Source organism: Mercenaria mercenaria, chromosome 2, assembly GCF_021730395.1.
Source record: "Mercenaria mercenaria strain notata chromosome 2, MADL_Memer_1, whole genome shotgun sequence".
Classification (NCBI taxonomy): domain Eukaryota; kingdom Metazoa; phylum Mollusca; class Bivalvia; order Venerida; family Veneridae; genus Mercenaria; species Mercenaria mercenaria.
The window spans coordinates 11,774,820-11,790,032 of record NC_069362.1 but is presented as its reverse complement, the minus strand read 5'-3'; the positions used below and the strand labels follow the sequence as shown (position 1 = coordinate 11,790,032).

The 15,213-nt window shown below is 36.9% G+C and overlaps 1 protein-coding gene across 1 annotated transcript in view; it reads right to left on the bottom strand.

Moving 5' to 3' along the window:
- The window catches only part of LOC128548891 (uncharacterized), a 123,782-nt gene that overhangs the window by 63,668 nt on the left and 44,901 nt on the right, over nucleotides 1-15,213 (bottom strand). The gene's annotated exons all lie outside the window — the stretch shown is intronic.

Sequence of the window (15,213 nt, the reverse complement as noted above, 5' to 3'; positions counted from 1 at the left end):
TCAATAACAGTGAAGCTGAATTTAAGACTATTAAGTGTAGGAGTGCTAATACGGATGGTGTTTCCATTATATTGCCTGTAAATATTTTTCAAACTGTGCGCGCGAACTTTGTCATAGATACTGGTGCCTGTACTACAATTTTTTCTACTGCATTATATCATAGAATACCAGAGGATGTGCGACCTGAGTTGTGTAAAATTGACCCTTCAATACGTCTTGAAGTTGCGGATGATGGTTTATTAGCCATAGATGGACAATGTGAATTTTCATTTAGTGCATCGGGTCGAACTTTTAATTACTCTGTATTAGTTGCACCTATTCATGAAGATGGACTAATTGGATTAGACTTCTTGTATGAAAATGATTACCAACTTGGTGCTAAAAAGGGATTAAAATTGAATGGGAAAATGTGTAGAACTCTAGTTGAAAAAGTTCCCTTGAGGTCAGTCAGAGTGACCACAAGGTCAAGAGTAACAATTCCAGCGAATTCAGAAACAGTAATACCTGGGGAGGCTATAAATTTCGGTGCAATTAATTCATCATTGGGCATCATTTACCCTTCAGAGAATAAACAACCAGCTAACAATGTTTTGATGGGAAGTGTGCTCATTGCTCCAAAGAGAATTCAGGGTGATTCAATTCCCATTAGACTAGTTAACACCTCTAACAGAAAAGTGAAATTATCAAAAGGGTCATTATTGGGATATTTACATGAAACTAAACAAGAGGATTTATTGAGAGAAAATGTCGATTTACATGACTGTGAAATATTGGACAATAATACCAAAACAAGTGAAAACTAGAAAATGCTTTTGTAAAAAAGCGCATGTCTCCCCCAATGCAAAGTCCTATAGGCAAGAAGTCAATAGAGGTCAGGAGCGAAAGTCAAAGAGACACTGATGGTTGGCTGCAATAGGGATTATCTACTTGGCATGTCCAGTCATCCCGCTAAATTTCAACACTCTTGGCCTAGTGCTTCTCAAGTCACCGTTCAGGCTCCTGTGACCTTGACCTTTGATCAAGTGACCTCAAAATAAAAAGGGGTCATCTATTCTGCATGTCCAATCATCCTATTAAGTTTCAACATTGTAGGTCAAGTGGTTCTCAAGTTATTTCCAAAAAATGATTTTACATGAACAGGCCACTGTGACCTTGACCTTAAATAGACTGACCCCAAAATCAATAGGGGTCATCTACTCTGCATGTTCAATCATCCTATTAAGTTTCAACATTCTGGGTCAAGTGGTTCTCAAGTTATTGATCGAACTGGTTATCAATGTTCAGGCCCCTGTGACCTTGACCTTTAACGGAGTGACCCCAAAAACAATAGGGGTCATTTACTCTGCATGAACAATCATCCTATGAAGTTTCAACATTCTGGGTCGAGAGGTTTTCAAGTTATTGATTGGAAATGGTTTTCCATGTTCAGGCCCCTGTGGCCTTGACCTTTAACAGAGTGACCCCAAAATCGTTAGGGGTCATCTACTCTGCATGACCAATCATCCTATGAAGTTTCATCATTCTGGGTCAAGTGGTTCTCAAGTTACTGACCGGAAATGGTTTTCCATGTTCAGGCCCCTGTGACCTTGACCTTTAACGGAGTGACCCCAAAAACAATAGGGGTCATTTACTCTGCATGAACAATCATCCTATGAAGTTTCAACATTCTGGGTCGAGAGGTTTTCAAGTTATTGATTGGAAATGGTTTTCCATGTTCAGGCCCCTGTGGCCTTGACCTTTAACAGAGTGACCCTAAAATCGTTAGGGGTCATCTACTCTGCATGACCAATCATCCTATGAAGTTTCATCGTTCTGGGTCAAGTGGTTCTCAAGTTACTGACCGGAAATGGTTTTCCATGTTCAGGCCCCTGTGACCTTGACCTTTCACAGAGTGACCCCAAAATCGTTAGGGGTCATCTACTCTGCATGACCAATCATCCTATTAAGTTTCAACAATCTGGGTCAAGTGGTTCTCAAGTTACTGACCGGAAATGGTTTTCAATGGTCAGGCCCCTGTGACCTTGACCTTTAATGGAGTGACCCCAAAATCGATAGGGGTCATCTACTTTGCATGTACAATCATCCTATCAAGTTTCAACATTCTGGGTCAAGTGGTTCTCTAGTTATTGATCGGAAATGGTTTTCCATGTTCAGGCCCCTGTGACCTTGACCTTTGATGGAGTGACTCCAAAATCAATAGGGGTCATCTACTCTTTATGACCAATCATCCTATGAAGTTTCAACATTCTGGGTCAAGTGGTTCTCTAGCTATTGATCGGAAATGGTTTTCAATGTTCAGGCCCCTGTGACCTTGACCTTTGACGGAGTGACCCCAAAATCAATAGGGGTCATCTACTCTTCATGACAAATCATCCTATGAAGTCTCAACATTCTGGGTCAAGTGGTTCTCTAGTTATTGATCGGAAATGGTTTTCCATGTTCAGGCCCCAGTGACCTTGACCTTTGACGGAGTGACCCCAAAATCAATAGGGGTCATCTACTCTTCATGGCCAATCATTCTATGAAGTTTCAACATTCTGGGTCAAGTGGTTTTCTAGTTATTGATCGGAAATGGTTTTCAATGTTCAGGCCCCTGTGACCTTGACCTTTGACGGAGTGACCCCAAAAACAGTAGGGGTCGTCTACTCCAGCAGCCCTACAACCCTATGAAGTTTGAAGGTTCTAGGTCAAATGGTTCTCCAGTTATTGCTCGGAAATGAAGTGTGACGTACTGACGGACGGACGGAAGGACGGACGGACGGACGGACAGGGCAAAAACAATATGTCTCCTGGGGGAGACATAATGACATTAAATATGACATGACTAAATGGAGTAGTGGGTTAAAGGACTTGTACCATAGATCCTCTGAAAATCTCAATGAGTCACAAAAAGAAGCATTGAAGTGTCTATTGGAGAAACATAAAAATGCTTTTTCCAGTTCCTCCACAGATTTAGGGCGTACTTCATTAGTGCGACATACAATTGAGGTGGCAGAAAATGTTCGACCTGTAAAAATACCACCTAGACGGGTGCCAAAAGCGTTCGAAGGCCAAAAGAAAAAATTATTCAACAACAACTTGAAATGGGAATAATTGAAGAAAGTAAGAGTCCATGGTCTGCACCTTTATGCTTTGTAAGGAAAAAGGACCCACAGGCAGGAGTGCGTGTCGTTGTGGGTAATAGGGGTTTAAATGATCTAAGTAAAAAATGTGCCAATCCATTGCCGAGAATTGACAGTTGTTTAGAAAGTTTGGGAGGAAATAATTATTACAGTTCATTAGATCTTTTGTCAGGATTTTACCAAATAGAACTGGATGAGAGAGATCGTGAAAAGACTGCATTTGGCACCAGCAGGGGCGGTCTGTATCGATATGTTACTATGCCGCAGGGCCTTACTGGGGCTCCACATACATTTCAGCGGTGTATGGAATTAGTGTTTAAGAACTTACAGTGGAGGACAATGATTATTTACATGGATGATATTTGTACTTTTGCTGAAACTTTTGATCAGGCATTGTTTAGGTTAGATGAAATTTTAACCAGATTGGAGAAAAATAACTTGAAATTAAAACCAAGCAAGTGCAATCTACTACAAAGGCGCATAAATATATTAGGTCACACAATTGACAGTTCTGGAATACGTCCTTCAGAAGAGAAAGTTAAAGCTGTGAGAGAGTGGCCTGTGCCGCGGAATTTAACCGAACTCAGAAGTTTTTTTAGGTTTTTGTAGTTATTACAGACGTTTTATCAAGGGATTTAGTGCTAGGGCGTCACCACTTAATCGCTTAACAGAGGCCGGTCAAGCGTTTATCTGGGGACCAGAACAGGATAGTGCTTTTATGGACTTAAAAACTGCATTGACAGGCGAAGAAATGTTAGCATATCCAAAAGAGGAAGGCTTATTCATAGTGGATACTGATAGTAGCAATTTCTCGTGCGGGGTTGCTTGTCGCAAATGCAGTGGTCAGATACAGCTCAGGATTATGTTGAAAAACCAATTATGTTTGCAAGTAAATCATTTGACAAAACACAACGACGTTATTGTGCCACAAGAAGAGAACTGTTGGGCGTAGTGACATTTATAACCCAGTTTAGACACTTTCTGTTGGGTAGAGAATTTTTATTAAGGACTGACTGTTCAAGTTTAAGGTGGTTAATGTCGTTTAAGTCACCTACTGATCAAATGGCGCGTTGGCTAGAGGTTTTGTCACAGTATAACTTTAAAAGCGAACATCGAAGTGGGAAAAAGCATATCAATGCTGATAGCCTGTCCAGAATTCCATGTGAACCAGAGGAGTGTCAGTGCTATGATGGGAATACAATACTTCAAAGTTTACCGTGTAAGGGGTGTCAGACTTGTTTGAAAAAACATGATTCCTGGTCAGATTTTGCACAATTCAATGACGTTGTTCCATTATTTGATAAAAACTTGAATATTGGGAATCAGAATAGGCCAGTCATATTACGAGTGAAGGCTCAAAATAGTGGATTTTGGAGCAGTATTTTTGTGCTCATGCAGCTGCAAATCAAGAAGTTGATAGGTTGTTTCAATACACTTTACCATGGATTTAAACAGACTGGGAAGTACTTCCGAAATCGCGTTCAACGACTTCGATTCCATAATAGTCTGGATTTAAATGGTGTACAAAGTGGAAATAGCTTCAACCTTGGTGACAATAACGAGGAGGTATTGAACAAGGACGTAAATTCTATACTGGATGAACATGTTGCATTATCCGAGGATGCAGCGCAAACATCTAACTTGTGGTCTCAAACAGTTTAACACAGTTAATTGTTCACCTGTTAAAATGGCCAAATTACAGAGAGCTGACCCAGATTTAGGAATTGTGATACAGTGGCTTGAAGAAAACAGACGACCCCTGAGAGATAAGGTGGCTGGGAATTCACCAAGTGTGCGGAATTATTGGCTAAATTATGACCTGTTAACTCTGATTGATTGAGTGTTATTTAAAAAGTACATTGTCAGTGCAAAGGACCATCGGCTTTTGTTGATAGTTCCTACAGTACTTTATAAGGAACTTTTGATATCTTGTCATGATTCAATTACTGGAGCACATTTAGGAATTTCAAAGACATATTCAAAATTACATCTCAAATATCACTGGTATAAAAAGAAGGAATACGTCCAGTTGCATATCAAAAGTTGTGAAAAGTGTGCATTCCAAAAAAGGCCGAAAAACATACCAAAGGCACCATTAACAGAGTACACAGTTGGCAATCCTATGGATCGTATACAAACGGACATAATGGGGCCACTTAATGAGACAGAATCCGGAAATCGGTACAGAATAGTGCATCATGACAGATTGAAACCGTTTCATGGAAATAAAATGACCCATTGGCAATCAAACATGGTTAAGTCTGACGAAAATAATCATAGAGCAAAAATGAAAGGGTACCAGCAAACTTCCAAATCCTGCCTGGACAGTACCAGTCAACAAGTGAGGAGAAGTTCAAGGAACAGGATCCAATACAGACCATATCAACATGGTACACAATAGTTATAAATATCAAAAGTGTTATGTTTTTGGATTAAGTTCATATTCCTTCTGGATTTAAAGTGTTAACTAATATTCATCCTGGATTATAAGTGTGTACTTATTCATTTCATTATTCTTTGTATGGATTTAATGAGTGGCTGCATTGGTAATAATAATCCCATTCAGCACAAGTGTATTCAAATGGATTAATTATTCTTTGTATGGATTTAATTAGTGGCTGCATTGGTAATAATAATCCCATTCAGCCTTGGTGTATTCAAATGGATTTATTCGTGAGTTTCATTTTCAGATATGAAAATTTGTGCCATTTATTAAAATCATATGTTGTATAATTAGATGCTCTTGGCACACAGGACTTAAAACTTTGGTAGAGACGACTACCATAGCCATATAAATTAGACATTGTGCCTATTCCTTTTTTTCAAATTAATTCAAATAAATAAAAGGCACCAGGACTTACATTAGTAAATGGTAATGACTACTACCATATCAATGAAATTTATCAAAATTGTGCCTATTTCTATCATCTTACTGTGTTAATGTTAAAATAAATAAAGGCACCAGGACTTAGTGTGAGAGAAATAAACATTGCGTGAAAGTGCTTCCAAATGTATATTCACCTTATTAGATGAACTGAATTCAACACTGGATTTTATTTTACATGTGTTTTACTAGGACAGTTGGTGATTTTTTTAACACTTTTAATGTTTCATACACACATTAGTATAATAGTCATTTTACATGTATACTACTACGAGAAGTATTTAGTAACGTAGTTCTTCCGAACTATAATCTTGAGTTTTATTAAAACATAGAGTAGAGCATGTTTACTACTATTCATGACACTTAATCATTTATATTGAAGAGCAGTTTCAATATTCTATTAATAGTTAGGTATTCGCATTCTGTATCTTCTTCGTAATATGTGAGAGCAAGAGTCTGGCTCAGTAGTCACTTGTATTTTAATGTTTAAACTTAATTGGGGACAATTAAGAAGCTAAGGGTGGGGGAGTGTTGTAAATTTAGCAGTTAGTCTTATTAAAGTTGATTTATTAATTGATTCTACTGATGTGAAACTTTGGCCTCTGCTACTAGAGATGTCATTCACCAGTTACCCTCATAAACTGCTTGGGACTGGAGTGTGTATCATTTTATCAGGGTATGTTGTCATCATGTACCATCGTAAACATGTCTGATTTGTTAGAGTTAGAGGTGGCTCCGTATTTGGGATGGTAACATCAGTCAACGGTTATCCTCATAAATATTAGGGGTAATCTTTGTCTTTCATCACTATGATACACTCCAAATATGGGATGGTACCTGCTTTTGTATATAAGCCTAGGTCAGAACTTGAGAGGGAGATTTCTTTACTTTTGGCTCGGACTTTGAAAATGACAGATCATAGAAACAAGAAATGAAATATTTTACAGTTATAATATTAAGTGACTTTAGACCAGAGGAATGAGAGAATTATAATTATGACGACTTTATTTCCATCTTAGACAAAATCTCATAATAAACTAACATTGAAAACTGGATTTGAAGTGTATCTTATCAATGAAGTATAAACCCCCACACCGGAACCTACGTTTTTCAACAACCTAAAAATTTATAATGAATGTGAAAAAAAAAACAACAACCAGAAATGAGTTTTATAACATATTTATCGGGTACCTAACACCCATAAATTTGTTTGCAGTTCAGTTTCAATTCAAAATTCAAGTTTTTGCTTCTCTTTTTTTCTCCCTTGGCTTGCTTTGGCTTCATTCACCAAAAAATATGAAAGTCCAATATTCAATATAGATCTACCTTTAGTTATATTTTTGGGATCATTTGTGTTGGTTTAAAGAATTCATAGTATTTGTTCACTTTTCCATTCTTAGAAAAAGACATTTTTGTTGTTTACTCTGCAGTGGAAGTTGATATTTTAAATCAACACCACTTTAAAATACACTACCGTACGGTCAATATTAATTCCCAACTATTTGATTTACGCACGCATTGCGTGTATAATAAAGTTTAACCTTGGTCTATAGAGCACCATTCAATGCGTGTGTACGTTCAATGTAGGAGAATGCCTACCGTGCTCCGTTACATAAAGCATCCAGATGAATCAGATTTTGTTTACGCTAGTAAAAAGTAATTGCATGTATTTCTGTAATTTCATATACGTTTTTATACTTTTAAAAATTATCAGACATGCGTATATGCATTATTTCAAAGCGTAATTTACGCTAATACGCATCTTATCTGGAGCCCTGTAAAATTATTCAAATTACGCGGATTTAAGGAAATTATTCAAGGTAAGATAATTTTTTGAAAAGTCAAAGGAGAATGTACAAGTTAATGTAATATAGAGCGCTCTAAATCCCTACTGTTTAGTTTATCAAATCAAAGGTGTCAGCGACCATTATAATTGCTTTCAAACTTCTCTGTATCAGGAGACAGAGGCGAAATTATGCCATGTGTATTTGAGTAAAGTGTCAAAAGGCTGTACCACAATAGGCTGTTAGTGGATGAATAACAAAAATTGGGCGACTTGAATTTCACTCATGTCGACCCCTAGCTAAAGCCCTGCTTTGAATTCGCATTCGCCGGAGACTCCATCTTACTTTCGGTTTGCAATGCAAGAAGTACCTGGACTGTTTCTGTAAGATATCACATGAAGACCTGTTCTAGCTTACATATTTATTAAGCATGTGGCTAGTACAGCATCGCAGATTAAACTGAACTCTTAACAAAAAAACGTAAGTATATAATCTCACATTCTTTAGATAAGCCATTAGGATGATACACTACATTTCCCTTTTACCTAGATTTAAAATTACTTTAAAACTTTAATTAAAATTTTGAAAACATGTAAACAACAACCTTAAATCTAAACATTTATGAAACATTACTATGGAATTTCATTCACAAAATTTCAGAAAACAATTTAATGTAATCAACTTTTGTAAACATACCAGGATTCTTAAGATAACAGATAAAGTAGTGTCTTATTATTTCTTGGTAACAAGATATAATCTCAAACTAGGTTAATTAGGCAAATTATACTGTCCCTGTTTTATCACCACTCAAAACAAGTTTATCTTAGAAATTTGGGTTTGGTCTGTTATCTTATCAAGTTACTGAACAAACACACTTTTTTCACAGCAAATATATAAAAGCAGATAATTAGGCTAAGCATATTCCAATATTTGTTGTCTATGTCACATAATCGTCTAAGTACTTGGGTTTCCTAATTTCCCTTTTTGGTCGCGTATTCTCTAAGACAATTTCGTCAGGAACACTGTCTAGTTCCGTACTACATTTATCATTTTCATGATACTTTTTCACTTGTGACACATTTCTGTCAATAGTTACTCCAGACTTCTCAAGCGATACCTGGTTTCCTGTTTTTTCTGTTACGACATACGGTTCTTGTTCAAACCGTGGTGTAAGCTTATTTTGTTCTTTTTGTTCAACGAGAACTTTGTCACCTTTTAAAATGTTACTGTATTTCACATTTCTGTGAGTATCTGCATACTCCTTCCCTATTTCTTTCTGGATCATGTCCCTTTCTCAAAAGTCACATTTTTCAGTCTCACTGTCAACCAAATAAGGTAACTTAGTACGAAGTTTTCTACGAAACATCAGTTCAGCAGGACTTACTCCTGTTACTGTGTTCAGCGTTGTTCTATACGCGAAAATAAACTCATTCAGATGTTTTTTCCAATTCCCTCTTTCAGCTTGTAAAGTTTTAATTGCTTTCAATATTGTCCTATTCATGCGTTCAACTTCCCCGTTGCTTTGAGCCCAGTACGGTGTACTTGTTAAGTGCTCAATTGCATGTTCACGTAAATAATCCTCGAATTCCTCAGATTTGAAATTTGGTGCGTTATCAGACCTTATTGAAGTTGGTAATCCATGCGTTACGAACATTTTGTCCAAACTTTCAATGATTTTACTTGAGGTTATGCTTTTCATAATATCCACTTCGAACCATCTACTGAAATAATCAACAACAACAAACACATATTCACCACTATTTGGAAATGGTCCCATAAGATCTATCGATAAGTGTTGCCATGGTCCCTCTGGCAGTTTTGTTCTCGACACCGGTTTTGGCTTCTCCGGCTGACCTACTAACTGACAACTATGACACTTTTTAACTTCTCGTTCGACTTGACTGTCCATACCAGGCCAGTATACAGTGTTGCGCAATCTCTGCTTTGTTTTCACAATTCCTTGATGACCTTGGTGTGCTAATTTGACTATTCTATATCGTAGTGATTTCGGAATAACGATATGAGTTCCGCGTAACACCATTTTGCCTAAAACAGTTAGTTCTTTTCTAACATGTTTGTAGTCAGGTAAATCCTTAAAATCACCGTTTTTACGGATCTCTCTTCGCATTTGCGTAATCTCAGAATCACGTGACGATACTTGTTCAATTTCTCGTGCAGTTAATGCTTCTGGTACGTCATTCAAAGCTATGAATTTGACACATTCCTCAGCAATGTCTGACACTTTCGACTTAGTCACGTTTTGCTGCGTCAATCTACTCAAAGGATCAGCAATATTGTATTTGCCCGGCTTATATTTCACATTGAAGTTGAAAGCCTGTAGTCTCAAAACCCAACGTTCTATCCTTGGTGGCGGTTTAGATTTTGGACCGTATATAACCTCCAATGCACGATGATCTGTCACGAGATCGAACTCAAGACCTATTAGCCAAATACGAAACTTTTCACAACTCTAAACTAAACTCAGAGCCTCTTTTTCTGTCTGTGAATACTTTTGCTCAGTCTTTGTGAGTGTACGACTTGCATATTGGATAATTCTTTGCTGACCATTTTGTTCCTGTATAAGCACAGCTCCAAGTGCCATGGGTCCAGCATCTGCTATAACAGTCGTTTTCGCTTTGGGATCAAAGTACCCCAATGTTTTTGCTCTAGATAATCTTCTTTTCAGCTTTTCAAAAGATTCCGTTTGCTCGTTTGTCCATTTAAACCGTACTCATTTCTTAGTCAACCTACGTAAGGGTTCAACAACGGAAGCTAAGTCAGGTATGAATCTGTGATTCCAGTTTGCTAATCCAAGCAGACTTCTTACTTCTTGAACATTTTGAGGTCTCCTTGCATTCAGAATAGCTTCTACTTTTGACTGTTCTGGTCCTATTCCGTGTTTTGATAATACATGTCCGTGAAATACTAGCTTATCCATACAAAACTTGCATTTCTCATAGTTTATGGTTAGTCCACGTTCACGCAACCTTTCAAAAACTGCATTCAATCTTTGATCATGCGTAGTTTTGTCTGGTGCATAAACTATGATGTCATCTGCAATATTTTTTACCCCCACTAAGCCTTCCAGGACTTGTGAAATGTTATACTTGTAAATTTCCGGTGCTGAATTTATACCAAACATTAGCCTTTTATATCGATATAGTCTCTTTGAAGTTACAAACGTTGTAATAGATCTCGAACTTTCCTCTAACTCAATTTGATGGAATCCTTCTTTCAAATCAATTTTTGAGAAAATTGTCGCAGAGTTCATGTCATGTATCACTTCATCAATGGTAGGTATAGGGTGTCTCTCTCTCAAGATTGCACGGTTCACTTGACGCATATCAACGCATATCCTTACGTCATTGTTTCCCTTTGGCACAACAACTAATGGCGACACAAATGGTGTAGGACCTGTTGTTTTTTCAATTATGTCCTTTGATTCTAGATCCTCAATTTTCTGTTCAACTTTTTCTCTTAAGCTGAATGGCAGTCTTTTGACTGGCTGTGCGACCGGCTCAACAGTCTTATCAATATGTAATTTCAACTGAAAATCTTTCAATTTCCCAGTTCCCTGAAAGCATTCCGGGTATTTTCTTTTGAATTCTTCATTGCTTTCCACCTTATTAATATCTGCACCTATTTTTAACACTTTCAGCGCACTCGCTGTACGATATCCTAACAAAGATCCATACACAGTATCTGTCACCAGAAATTCTGCAGACTGTGTTTTCCTGTCAACACGTATTTCTGATTCAAATGTCCCTATCAAATTCAGAGGTGTACTTGCTCCGTATGCATAAACCTTCTTTCTACACTCCTGCAATTTAACTTTTCTTTTAAGTTTCTTCCATGCTATTTTATCAATAACATTGCAGCTTGCCCCATTGTCGATAAGAAAATCTATCTTTGTCCCTTTAATTGTTCCAGGCAAGTATTCGAACTTATTTCCAAGTATGAACACATTTTCTTCTAAATCCGAACCTGATGACTCATCAAGGCTTTTAACTTTTTGTGTGATCTTAGATTTACTACTTTTGCACATTTTTGCAAAATGTCCCATGATGACGCACTTGTGACAAACTTTATTTTTCGCAACGTCACATTTCCGCGCCAAATGTCCTAGTCTTCCACAGCGATAACATTTTACACCTGTGTTATTCCTCTGTTGCTCAGGACGCCGCTTTGGTCTCAAACTACTTTTCTGCTTGGCCGCAACTTTATTTACCACGGGCGTAGATGATGGGTTTTCAATCTTCTCTGCTCGAGCACAAGCACCTTCATATGCCCTTGCAATGTCAAGTAATTTCGGCAATTTTAAATCTTCTACTGTTAAAAACTTACGACGGAACTCGTTTGATCGACATTTGTCAACAATTTGGTCTCTTATCATGTCATCTTTTATATCTCCATATTCACATGTTAATGCCAAATGTTTCAGTCTTGTTGAAAATTGTTCCACAGTTTCAGACTCTCTCTGGATTTCACAACGATAAATATGCCGTTCATAAGCTATGTTCTTTTTTGGTTTGAAATAATCCGTCAATTTCTCAACAGCTTTGTCATAATCCTTATCTTCCCCAGTTTCTGTCAATATCCCAAATATTTCTTGTGTTTCTGGACCTGCAAGATGTAACAACAATGCTCGTTTTTGAGTTGCATCTGTTATACCGGAACCAACTGTGAAGAAATTAAATTGCTTCATCCATTTATCCCATCTTTGTGAGAGCGAAGTTTGGTCACCCGAAACATCAAACTGTTCGATTGATGGAATGTTAATCGCTTTTGCCATTTTAATTATCCAAGCACTGACTTAGAAAATAAAATTATGGCACTCGAATTGAATCATTGTCATGGCACTCGAATTTAATCAATGCCTCTTCCATCCGAATTTAAACAAATATTTTCCTCGTTGCCAATGTAAGATATCACATGAAGACCTGTTCTAGCTTATGTATTTAGTAAGCATGTGACTAGTACAGCATCGCAGATTAAACTGAACTCTTAACAATACAAACATAAGTATATAATCTCACATACTTTAGATAAGCCATTAGGATGATACATTACAGTTTCTATATAATTTACATCGATAAGTAGAGATTTTGATCAATACGCTAAACCAGTCTGAATACGTCACTGAATGACTAGACTTTTAGAAAATAATGCTGCTGAAAATGAAATTGGGATTCCGACATCGTGATTAGTATTTTGTTGTCTTTAAATTAAAACATTCAGTTCCGTTTTTACTTTGCGTCCCATCTACGTAATGGTCTTGAAAAATCTGCGTACCAACCAAATTCGTTGCGTATTTACATACTTTTACGCCGTAAACGCGAACACTGTGTACCATTGTAAGGGTTAAGGAAGACGAAAATAGCTTTTCACTTTTTTCATTTATGATTTCTCCATTTTTCATTTATGCTCCGACATGGGCCATTTTACACAATACATGCCAGACAGTCCCAAGCCTGTTAAGTGTGAGGGGTCTCTTAAAAGTTACTGAACTCCATATCTGGCTACAACTTTGAAAGTAATTTGAGGTAGACTTTAAAATTTAAATTGCAAATTTTAAAAACAATCAGCAAAGGTACTACATTCAAACTTACACATACTTTTTCTTTAATAGTTCAAGATTTTGTAATATTACTCAGTTTCAAACGTTTTAAAATATTAAAAGTTATTGGTCCATACATGGAGTTCAGTACCCGTGCAGGGCCTCCATTATGATTCAATTTCATGGAGTCAGGACTGCCTAACATTCAGATTTTGGAGTCCCTCTTAAATTTTCTTGGAGTCCTACATATTTTCACTTTGTACAGTTACCTTCAATACCATCAACATCATCATCACCATAATCATTACTATCATCATCATACTAATTGGTTCAGAACAGTGCATAAAGTAATAGAATTTAGAGAAAAGGACCACTAGATTGATTAGAAAACATCTTATTTAACAAAAAATATTTTATTGTTTTTTAAATTTATAGCAACAGTCAGCATTTTATCAAAATCACCAGATTTACTGTTGTTCAGCTACAAAACGAAAATCCACTTAAAAAAATCTGAAGTACATTTTACTTGGAGTAGAATTACGTCAAATTACGTCATTCACCTTGCAATACCCAACATCAAAGAAAATCAATAAAGGAAAATTTTGCCGACACTCCTTTTGATGTCACCTGCCATGTGCTGGTGGAAATGTGTCAAAGATATCAGTTTTTAATAGGTCAGGAGACAAATTGAATGTTTTTTTTTCTTCTAAAAATACTGTAAAAGGATTTATCATTGATGAAAATCCAAAGTAAGTAGCAAATTTATTACCGGTCGGAAAAAATGTATTAATTTAAACTGGATGTGAAATGTCATTTGCTAAAATATAGATACTTGCTGAGGTTTTTGTGCTGAAATCATCGATATATTTTCCACAATTAAGTTACTTTGTCTTCCGACTTAAGAGTTTGTTTCACCAATTTAATCCAAGCTTTTTGTTGTCTGCAATTAACGCCTTCTAAACATGTCAGCTGATCTGGATAACGGTTTATATTTACAGACGTTCTCTATCAGACACGATACTTTCACACTGTCACACACTTCAAACACTGCTGGCAGTTTTTACGAGGCTGTCAATCATCAAGTGTTAAACCGCTTTGATTAGTTATGAGGCGGAGCTAGTCACGTCATTCTAGTAAAGTTACGTCACGGTGTATTGATGGTGTCGTCCTTTGAGAATATCGAAGTCCTTTGTACGTGCTGTGATACTTATTGTAGGTTAACAGACACTGTTTTATATTCCACCACGGAAAGTAGATGCAAGTGTCGGGGAAAATAAAAATAAAATCGCAATTTTGAATTTTATTTTTATTTTGGATTTTGGAGAATTAGGACCGGCGCTCCCGTAACCCAAGTTATTAAAAAACTCTGGCCCTAGTATCGCTTCAAAAGGAAGATTATTGAAGTAGGATAGCTGAAAACCTATTTCTTAACCATAGTGGCCCATATGTTCAATAAACTATAACCATTTGAACAAATTTGAATGACAGCCTCCGAGAGATCTTTTGTGTGAAGTTTCATCAAAATCCATTCAGTGGTTTTGAAGGAGATGTTGTTTAGAGACATTATTGACAACGGATGGACTAATGCACGCATGACAGAAGACGGGCACTGTGTGATCACAATAGCTCACCATAAGCTAAAAACACAAACACACATTTGTGCTGGGCTTAACCTTAAGGACTGCCCTCTTGCCTTGGGCAGATAAAAATGGAGTGTAGGCAGGCAAAAATCATACTCAGTTGCCTGTTGGGCAAGTTAAATATATGAAAGATCCAAAGAAATACTTCTCAGAAAATCGTGTAATACTGTTTTTTTGTTGTTATATTGCTTTGCAATATGTCATCACATCACCATGTTACATTTTG